At 42.9% G+C, this 10,690-nt stretch overlaps 1 protein-coding gene across 3 annotated transcripts in view; it reads right to left on the bottom strand.

The window, feature by feature from the left end:
* The window catches only part of SLC2A9 (solute carrier family 2 member 9), a 222,614-nt gene that overhangs the window by 4,993 nt on the left and 206,931 nt on the right, over positions 1–10,690 (bottom strand). The window lies entirely within an intron of this gene.

Below are 10,690 nucleotides of genomic sequence, written 5' to 3'. Positions count from 1 at the left end.
TATATTATATAGGAAAAGATGTTACAATAAGAGCTACCTTTCTCAAGAAAAGAGAGAGCATTGCAAGGATTAACTAAGATCAGTGATATGAAATACAATCCAAGTTTACATGCTTCAGATTTTACTGCTGCAAATGCTCTACTGTACAAAAAGTGATAACTAACTTCAATAATTTATCATGAAAACTCTAGCTAGATTGTAGGACTTGCATATTATCAAAATGACAGTGTTTCTATCCTGCTGGTTGTTAAATGACCCTTGTTAGACTACCCAAGTTTTTATAAAACAATTTTTCAAAATGTTCTGTAGTATTCGAGACACAATATTGCAAGGTACAGTTTCTTTAAACTGGGAATGCAGACTGACATTCTGCCCCCACTGAAGTCAATGGCAAAACTGTCATTGACTTCAATGGAGCCAGGATATCAACTGGAGTTTTGAAGTATCTCCCGTCTCTGTTTTTATGTAACTTCATACACTCAAACCAGATGTGTATGGTACCCACAACAAATCTTTCATTTATTTTTATTTGCAAGGCAAAGTTTAGAACTAAGCATTGGTTGCAGACCTAATAAAAGAATAGCTACACACACATTGCATATTTTCCATGACATCTGACATGCAGTCATGAGTAAAAAATACAAAGGGAACTAGACATTACACACACACACACACACACACTTTTCTAAAGACAGAGGTTGCTAGAAGGCAAGTTGTATAGAAGACAAACAAAGACTGATTGGAGCAGGGGGACTGGCTCCTCAGTCTCCCACCTCCCCCGTTAATACCCTAGTTGCCAAACTTCAGAGTCATTCTCATTTTCCCTGGCCTAGTGATGTATTTAGCCACAGTGGAACAGCTTCAATAGGAGAGATAGAGGGCACCCTGCCTCAGAATATCCCATAGTTCAGTGGTTAGAACACTCTCCTGAGAGGTGGGACATCCATGTTCAAATCCTTTCTCCTCCGCTGAGAGGGTGGAATTAAAGTTGGGTCTCCTGAATACATCCTCGGTGAGTGCTGTAATCACTAGGCTAAAAATTATAAGGTGGGCGCCTCCTTCAGCTATTTTGTGGGGAGTGAGGCGGGTGCCTAACACATTCTCAACAGAGTTGAATTAGATGTCTAAGCCAAGTGACTCCAGGAGGGGATTCCCGGTTGCAGATAAAGGGCAGAGAGAGACTGTTCCCTGCACACCTGGTCTTGGGTGCCTAGCTCCTTTGGAGGGGTGGGGTTTAGCATGCACCCATCTCATCGGAATCTCCCATTGGCTGCCTTGAGCAGCTCCCTGCCTACTCTGCTGGCTTTTGTGGATCATATTATACAGTGTCTATTCCTCCCCATTCATTGTATAGAGAGCCTAGCCTAACTAAGCCTCATGGATCACAGTGTGGTGCCAGTGATTCTTCTATGCACCTAAAAGTTAAGCATTGTGAAGTTCAGTGTCACTTTGCCTAAATCTCATTTGTGTATCTCGGCCCAAGTCACTATCCTTTCCATATTCAAATTCCGCTGAAACACTCATCTCTGCTGTGAAGCCTACAAGAATTGAGCTATGATTTGTATATATATATATACACACACATATACACAGTTACAATTGGTCATTAAGTGTACAGGAACTGATGATAATTTCACACAATCTTTATGAAACCCTGACTTTCCCCAACCTTATAGTATATTCCTCCCCTCTTTGTTGTCCCACATCTACATTCTAGAATGCAAGCTCTTTGGGGTGTGGGGCATGTGTTTGTACTATGCCTAACATTATTTTACATGTCCCATTCAGTTACCATCACCTAAATACTAGGTGTCACAACTGATGCAAAACAAAACACTCTCTGGTGAAGGCTAAGTCCAATAAAAGAGATTTCTTACCCTGTCATTTTTAATATTCTGGCTGAATTACCAATTTGGCTAGTCACAATGTTTCCAGGGATAATTAATCTGGCTCTGCCCTTTTATTCACTTTTGAAATGCAAAGAAAGCACATCCTCTGATATACTGACTAAGGCCCCCTAAATGCAGCAGCCCAATGCTCCTGAAAAACCAAGCAATAATAAGAGCATGTACACATGAAATGAGGGGAAATGTTCTGGTAAGGACGCAGATCTGGCTTTCAAGCTTATGAACAGACAGAAACAAATGGATTTAATAGCTATGAAAAATAACTTCACAATGTCTCCATAAGTTATCCTGTCATCTTGAGAACTGTAATTTTGAATGTGAGTTTTCAGCTTTTAGAATAGTTTAATAAGATTGCAGTTTTGTCTTTGTCAAGCACCAGGTGGCCGGCTGATACAGAATGAAGTAGGGGCTGTCTAGCATGGAAACCAGCATGATTAGAACAGGAACAAGGGCTAGCTGGAGCAGGAACTGTGAGATGAAGCTACTGGCAAAGAGAGAGCTTCCAGCCAGGTAGTAATGTGGAGTAGATTGGACAGGCTGCTTCTTTTAAGAGCCAGGATCACCTGGATGGGTCTTTGCCTGTGGATTGGTTGAACCCTGGTTGAATGGCATAGGACCTATTACAAGACCTGCAGGTAATTGCCTTTGATGACTCATCATACTCTCTGGCTCAAGGATGATTCATCCTGTTTAAGCAGGCTGGGGCTCAGAGGTAACTCAGGAATCGGTAGGCTCAGATTCCGAAGGATCACAATTTACTCACCTGCCATCCTCTTTTAAATCTCTCTATAAAACATACCTTTGCCATGGTGTCTACAAACAAATAATGTAAGGATAAACCATCTCAAGACTCTGTACTTTCATGGAAAACATTTGTTACAATATATTTTGCCTATACCATTGTATAAAGGAGGGGTCAAATTCTGAAATCTTTACGTAGGAAAACTCCCAATGGGGACTTCAGGACTTGGCCCTTTGTTTAATTAATTTCAAAATTGCATCACATTGTTGACTCATTCAATTTGTGATCTACTATAAACTCCCACATCCCTTTCAGCAGTACTGCTGCCTTAGCCAGTTATTCCCCATTTTGTAGATTTGCATTTGATTTTTATCTTCCAGAGTGTAGTACTTCATAATTGCCTTTATTGAACTTCATCTTGTTGAATTCAGATCAGTTTTCCAATTTGTCAAGATTATTTTAAATTCTAACGCTATCCTCCAAAGTACTAGCAACCACTCTCAGCTTGGCCTCATCTGCAAATTTAGAAGTGGACTCTCCACTCTTACCATTATCTAAGTCATTAATGAAAATATAGACTAGTACCAGACCAAGGACTGACCTCTGTGGGACCTCACTAGATATGTCAGCAAACCATTGACAACTCTTTGAGTACAGTTTTCCAATCAGTTTAGCACACACCTTAAAGTTATTTCATCTAGACTACATTTCCCTAGTTCGTGTATAAAAATGTGCCATGGGAATGCATCAAAAGCCTTACTAAAAATCAAGATATATCATGGCTACAGCTTCCCCCCATTATCCTCTAGGTACTTACAAACTGATTGTTTAATAATTAGTTCTAGTATCTTTCCAGGTATCAAAGTTAGGCTTTATTCCCCAGGTCCTCTTTGTTCCCCTTTTTAAAGACAGGTACTCCATTTCGATGTAAATGCAGTGCAGTCAATGGACCCTCTCAACAGGATAAAAGATACAAAAATGTTCCAAGCCTGCGTAGGGTTATTATTGTGTGCAGAGACAAAGTACAGGCATTACCTTCCCTCCACACCCAAGCAAACGCTGAAAGACACTGAGTATTGATTTTTGCCCTTATCAAAAGTCATTTCTTTCAAATTGCAGCATCCACCCACATGGAGCAAGTATTAGAGAGCTCATTTTCAAATCAAGAAAAGTGAAATGAGTTGAAAAAAGATCTAGTATTAAAATAAATGTTGCTATGATTTCTGTATATGCTGAAAGATTTTTTTAAACTTAAAGCTTTCAAAAGTTGTTAAAAAGAGGAAAAATCTACACCTGTTTACATTCTGTAAGTACCATAGCCTGGAAGAATGTCCCTTGCTGGATCATTTAATAATGTGTCAATTGATTCCTTATTCAGTCCATCTTGCTGTAGGGCTCAGTTACTAAGTGATGGTGTGATAATTGTAAAGAGGATTAAACTACCAGTTGGCAGGAGGTATTCTCAGAAACAGAGAAGAGAATGAGTGAATGAATTCATTCTGGAGAGGTGTTGAAGAAACCTGAGCTTTTGAAACAGGCCTTTTAAAATCTTCTCATTTGGAAAAAGAAACCTTAATTATCTTGCTCTGATGTTGACCTGATGTTTTTTAACTGAACTGTGAACCTTTTTGAGATTATTCTCTATGGAAATTTAATCCAAAACCAAACTAAAATGTATTGAGTATTTTTTTTATTTGTACCTGATTTGCCATCTCTAGAATAGCGGCAGTGTTTCATAATTATTATCGGATTACCCCGTTACTTGTTTGGGGAATTTTACCTGGGGACTGTTGCCCTTCTCTTCATTTTCCTAATCTGCTGTTTATTTACAGGGGCAAAATTAATGACATTTAATCAAGAGCCCATGTACTCTGCAACAACTGATATTTAAATTCATAGATTCATAAACTCCAAGACCAAAACAGACCACTCTGATCATCTAATCTAACCTCCTGTATAACATAGGCCTTAGAACTTCCCTACTATGATTCCAAGAGCATCTCTTTTAGAAAAACATCCAATCTTGATTTTAAAATAGCCAGTGATGGAGAATCTATCATGATACTTGGTAAACTGTTTCAATGGTTAATTACTCTGTTAAAAATCTACAACTTATTTCTAGTCTGATTTTGTCTAGCTTAAACTTCCAGTCATTGGAACATTATACCTTCCAACATTATACCTTTCTCTACAAGACTGAAGATACCACTATCAAATATTTGTTCCCCATGTAGGTACTGATAAACTGATCAAGGTAGCCCTTAACCTTTTCCTTTTAAACTAAATAGATTGAGCTCACTGAGTCTATCATTACTGTATAAGTAAGGCTGCATGTCTGTCAGAGGTCATGGAAGTCACAGATTCCCTGACTTTCGCATCGGCCAGTGTGGCAGGCAGCCCCTGGGCCAGCAGCAGTTTGGGTGTGAGAGGGGGCTCAGGGCCGGGGCAGGGGTTTGGGGTGCGGGAAGGTGCTTACCTTGAGGGGCACTCCCTGCAAGTGGCCGGCATATCCCTGCAGCTCCTCCTAGGCAGAGGTGTCAAGGGGCTCTGAGCGCTGCCCCTGCCTGCAGGCACCGTCCCACAGCTCCCATTGGCTGCAGTTCCCGGCCAATGGGAGCTGCAGAGCGGGTGCTCATGACAGGGGCAGCGCTTGGAGCTTCCCTCCCTCTAGGAGCTGCAGGGACATGCCGGCCGCTTCTTGAGAGATGTGCGGAGCTGGGTAGGGAGTCTGCCAGCCCTGGCAACCCTCTTCCCCTAGCACTAGCAGGGGTCCCGGGTTGTGTGCCACTGCCTGGCCCCAGCACCAGTGGGGGTCCTGGGCCATGCGGCCCCCTGCACCCCTGGCACCAGCGGGGGTCCTAGGCTGACACTTGCAACCCCCCCACCCCATCAGCAGGGGTCCATTCCCAGCATCGTCTCAGGCCACCCTTCCCAGCACCCACAGACCCCGGCCCAAGTTTTAGTTAGTAGTATATAGTACAAGTAATGGACAGGTGTACTGCCCGTGACCTGTCCATGACTAAAAATACCCATGACTAAAATGTAGCCTTAATTATAAGGCATGCTTTCTAATCCTTAATCATTCTTGTGGCTCATCTCTGAATCCTCTCCAATTTATCAATATCCTTCTTGAATTGTGGACACCGGAACTGGACGCAGTATACAGACGTAACTGCACCAGTGCCAAATACAGGCATAAAATAACCTATTTGAGATTCCCCAGTTTATGCATTCCCAGAATCACATTAGCTCTTTTAGCCACAGTGTCACACTTGAAGCTTATGTTCCTCTGATTATTCATCACAACCCACAAGTCTTTTTCTAAGTCACTGCTTTCCACAAAGTCCCCCATCCTGTAAGTATGATCTTCATTCTTTATTCCTAGATGCATACATGTACAATTAGACATATTAAAAATGTCTATTGTTTGCTTGAACCGAGCTTACCAACAGATCCAGACCACTCTGTATCAGTAATCTGCCATCTTCATTACTTACCACTCCCTAAATTTTAGCGTCATCTGAAAACTGTATCAGTAATGATTTTATGTTTTCATCCAGGTCACTGATACAAATGTTAAATAAGATAAGCCAAGAACCGATCCCCATCGGACCCAACTAGAAACATAACCACTCAATCATGATTCCCCATTTACAATTACATTTTGAGATTTATCTCCTTCTGTCCCTTTGCTTCCCTTCTCAATTTTCTAGAATTCCTAGCTTCTGATTTTTATGTTCATTACTATCTCCCTTCCTTTTGTTATATATAATATTAAAAAATATAAATAAAGCTCCCTTCACTTCCCTGCTAACCCAAGTTAGATTTCTAAGCAATATGACCTTCTTCCTTGATTGTGGATTTTGGGTGTTCTTAATCAATTCCCAATTATCATTCTTATTTTTCTGATTCAATTTTTTAGCGAGGCCCTTTGTTTTCTGAAACACCCAGTGGAATACATTAGACATTCTGTATCAGCTCCTGAATTTACTGAATTAAATATGAAAGTGAATATCATCATCAATGCATTTTAGTTTGCTCCTAAATTTGCAGTTTTCAGAGTAATGTCACAGATTTTGACATTGCATGTTTGCATTTTAGAAACTGCCATGAGGGCAACTTAGAGGTCATGAGCATTGACTAGGGATGAATTGGAGTTTCTGGCACATGAGAGGATATGTGATGAGAACTGATAAGTACGCTGATCGGATGTTTTTATTAAAACGATCAGCAGTGAAATATTTACTCATGACGACATTTAAATTTGTGACAATATGTTTCAGAATCAGCCACCAACTGAGATGAATGCATTGTTGAAGAAACCCCATATGACTCCTTGCATCTACTTTATGCAGCAGGAAAGCGGTAGGTGCAGGAGGTTTAAAACGGATAGTAAGAAAGTCACCCAGTCTTGATTTGAAGACATCATGAGATGGAGAATTCACTACTTCCCGCTGTTGTTTGTTCCAGTGGTTAATCATCTCACTGCTAAACATTTTGCCTAATTTCTAATTTGAAATTTGGCTGGCTTTGGGTTCCAGTCATTGGGTCCTGTCCTGCCTTTCTCCACTAGACTAAATAGCCCACTAGTACCCAGTATTTTCTCCCCAGTCACCCCCCAGTCTTCTTTTTGATAAATTAAACAAACTGAGCTCTTTAAGTCTCTCACGATAAGGCAATTTCTCCAGGGCAAGGCATTTTGTTGTTCTTTTCTGTACCCACTCCAATTTTGAATATCCTTTAAAAAATGTGGATACCAGACCTGTATGCAATATTCCAGGAGGAATGGGGAGGAGATTCTGAAAGGCATAAATTGCAGTTAGATGCCTAACTCCCATTCATTTCATATTTCCCCCTTAATACATGATGCAGCATTTAATTCTATACTTGTAGTAGAAATAGCCCTAATGAGCTTTTCCTTGTCTAACCTTCCCATGAGAAAGTGAAAAGAAATGCTGATTATTTTGGTAAAAGATTGTCATTTCTCTAACAACAGACATAATTATTTTAAAACACCAAATACACTTATAAAAGCATAAAATAACTCGATTAAGATAATACCAATGGATAGGGAAGCCTTGTTACTCACTTTTTTGTCAGTACTCCCCATTATTCAAATTATTGTGCAGCATAATTTAAAAAAATTTAAAATGTATCATTACACATTGGTGGAAATAATCAAAAGGAACCCTACTGGGTAAGTGAATCTCAGGAACTAAAAAGGGGACTCTTGAGTGTAGAAAAATGAGGCAGAAACAATATGGAGGTGCATGCAGGGTGCTAATGAAATGTATAATGATGTGGAAGTGCCACTTCACCAGGAGAAATGAAGATACACAAGGGAAACGGGGGAAAATTAAAACACATATCAAGCCTCATTGCATCTTAATAGCAGGCAGAACAGAATGAGCAGCACTTCATGGCACAGGCAGTTCTTACTGTGCACAGATCCAGCTGGACTATGATGAACGAAGCAGATTTTTAAAAAAAGACACTGCAGTGAACACCATCCTTAAAACTGGACAAAGAAATCAACACGTACCACGTTTCTCATACTCCAGCATTCCGACTCATGCAGCCGTATCGGCAAGCCAGTTATTTCCGCTCCAATGATTTTTGTTTTTAATCAAAATGTCTTAGCCTTCAAGACCTTGCAGACTGAGCCCTTACCTAGGTCTTTATGTATTCAAACCACTACACAAAAATCATGCAACTTATTGCCCCCCCCCCCACCACTGCCTCGGCCTTGCTGCAAGGGATGGTGCTGGGAAACAATGTGTCTGCCTCCTCCTTGTCCCTTTTGGGATGGTTTGAGTCTCCAGGGAAAGAGAAGGCCGGGGGGGGGGGGTGGGGGGAGAGGAAGGAAAATCACAGCCATCACCGAGGATAGGGGATGTACTCAGACCCTGAAAGGTGGAAGGAAGGCTCCTCCCACTCACTAACTGGCCCAAACTAATGAAACTTCATTTTTGGTCCACCAATTTCCTATGCACTTATAGCAAAAACCTCATTCTTCCCGAGTTTGTATTAGAAATGACATATATCCTCATTATCTAAACTATCAGTTTTTCCATTTACTTTCCATGGTAAAGTACAGTGTGATATTCTCAGGCTAGTTTCCAGCCTATGGCTTAAGACTTGTCTGACTGAAGAGTTCTGCCTTACCTCCCTGCTTCAGGAATCCCCTTCCTCCATCTCCAGACCTGCACCTAACAGGCTACTCCTGCCTGATGCTCAGGCAGGAGGGGAACAGGTTATGTGAGGAGGCAAGTGTGAAGAGGAACTGACACGGAAACTTGCAGATGAGACAGTGAAGAAGCAACTGGTCTCTGCAGGGTTGCAAAGGTTAGGTTCTGGCTCTCAGTTTTGGCAGCTGGGGTGGAAGTCTCATTTAACTGGGAGAGGAAGAGTTGGAAGGGAACCATTACTGGTATTCTAAGAGTTAAATGGTGCCACTTACTTAGATTGAAGGGGGTGCCATTGCCACCTAAGGCATTGCTGTGTAGGTCCACCACACTAAGCGGCATCATTTCCTCTTCTTCTTCCATTGCTCTGCATTTTGACTCACATTATGGCAGAGTCATGATTAAAGAGAGGTAAGACAGAGCAATCATCTTTTTGAAAACAGGCACAGAACACACAATAATTTTGGAACACTCCAGGACAAAAGTGATTAATTCTCTTGCTTTCCTCTATAGCTCACTGCTGTTTTTAATGTTACTTAGGCAAAGAAGCAAGCATAAATTAGCACCTCCACACTAAAATCCCAGATTCAATAAAGCTTACACTGATCTGAGTCCTCACTGAAGGTACACTGTGAAGAGTTCTGTGTTATTGTATGTACCTCCTTACTAGGGTGCCAATATTTCCCTATGCTGAATACAGGACACCTGGTAAAATTACTCATATTCAAGCAAGGTCAACAGCAACCAATCAGAACTATGCAGTACAAATGTTCAAATTAACATCAAGTTGACTGAGCCCCTGTTAAAAAGAAATCCTGCATAGCTGGATTCTTTTTAATTTACCTTCTTGTCTTTAAGGCTTTAGGGTTCACACAGGGAGAGGTGACACACACCTCTACCCCCACCCATACAGAGTGAGGTGACCTCTCCCCCCACATATCCCTCTCTCACACGGGAGGGCGGGGGTGACCGACCGACCTTACCCTCCCTGCCTGGTGCTCTCCGCCCTCCATGCCTGGCTGGACCCTCGCGATGAACCTGCCTTTCCTGGTACCTGGCACCACATCTTCTCAAGGCAGTGGGGGGCGGGGGATGCGGGATCACATCCCACCATCAGATTCCTGCCAATGTTCACACTAGAATGTGGCCAACAGCAGCCTTTTGGCCCTGTGCAGGAGGGAAGGGACAGGAGCTGCTTCCAGTCACAGGGGAGGAGGAGTAGGAGAAGAGATAACCTGGCCTATGTCTCTCCAGAGCTCAGCCCTTCTTAACCCACGTTGCCCCGGCTGGAAGCAGCCTGTCCCTCCGCCTGCAAAGTGTCTAAAGGAGGCGAACACTTCCAGGCTGCTGCTCGCCGCTGACATAACACAGCTGCCTCCTGTCCGCCAGCAACAGCCCAAGCAGAAAGGGGTTAAGCCCTAAGGTTGCATTGTGCTCCAAGGCCCAGGAAACCTAACTGCAGGGCCTTCAGCTGAGCCGCGGAGCCTGGCCAGAGAGGTGGCTCAGCAGGGGAGGGTGCCTAAGGGATGGAGCAGCCCCGCTGCCCTGGGGGCAGGACCCAGGGTGGTGGTGGGGGAGAGGGTGCTAAGCCCCTGCCTGGTGTGGCTGCTATGGAGCTTGCAGGTTCAGGGTGGGAACAGGCTGGAAATCACTTCCCCCACATATTCCAGAGCTTAGTTGCGGGGCGGAGAGGCTTCCCTATGCCAGCGCTGCACGGGGCTTTGGCACACACAGGGCTTGGCTCCTCCTGGCAAGTGTGGAAAGTCTTGGGCTTTCCCAGGACTCCAGCCCAGCCAGAGGCAGTGGGGGAAGGAAGGAGCCTGCCGGCCAGGCTCCTGGTGAGCTGAGCGCTCTGA

The sequence above is a fragment of the Caretta caretta genome, chromosome 4 (genome assembly GCF_965140235.1).
Source record: "Caretta caretta isolate rCarCar2 chromosome 4, rCarCar1.hap1, whole genome shotgun sequence".
Classification (NCBI taxonomy): Eukaryota; Metazoa; Chordata; order Testudines; family Cheloniidae; genus Caretta; species Caretta caretta.
The sequence above is the reverse complement of the archived record's forward strand: the minus strand, read 5'-3'. Positions and strand labels throughout refer to the sequence as shown.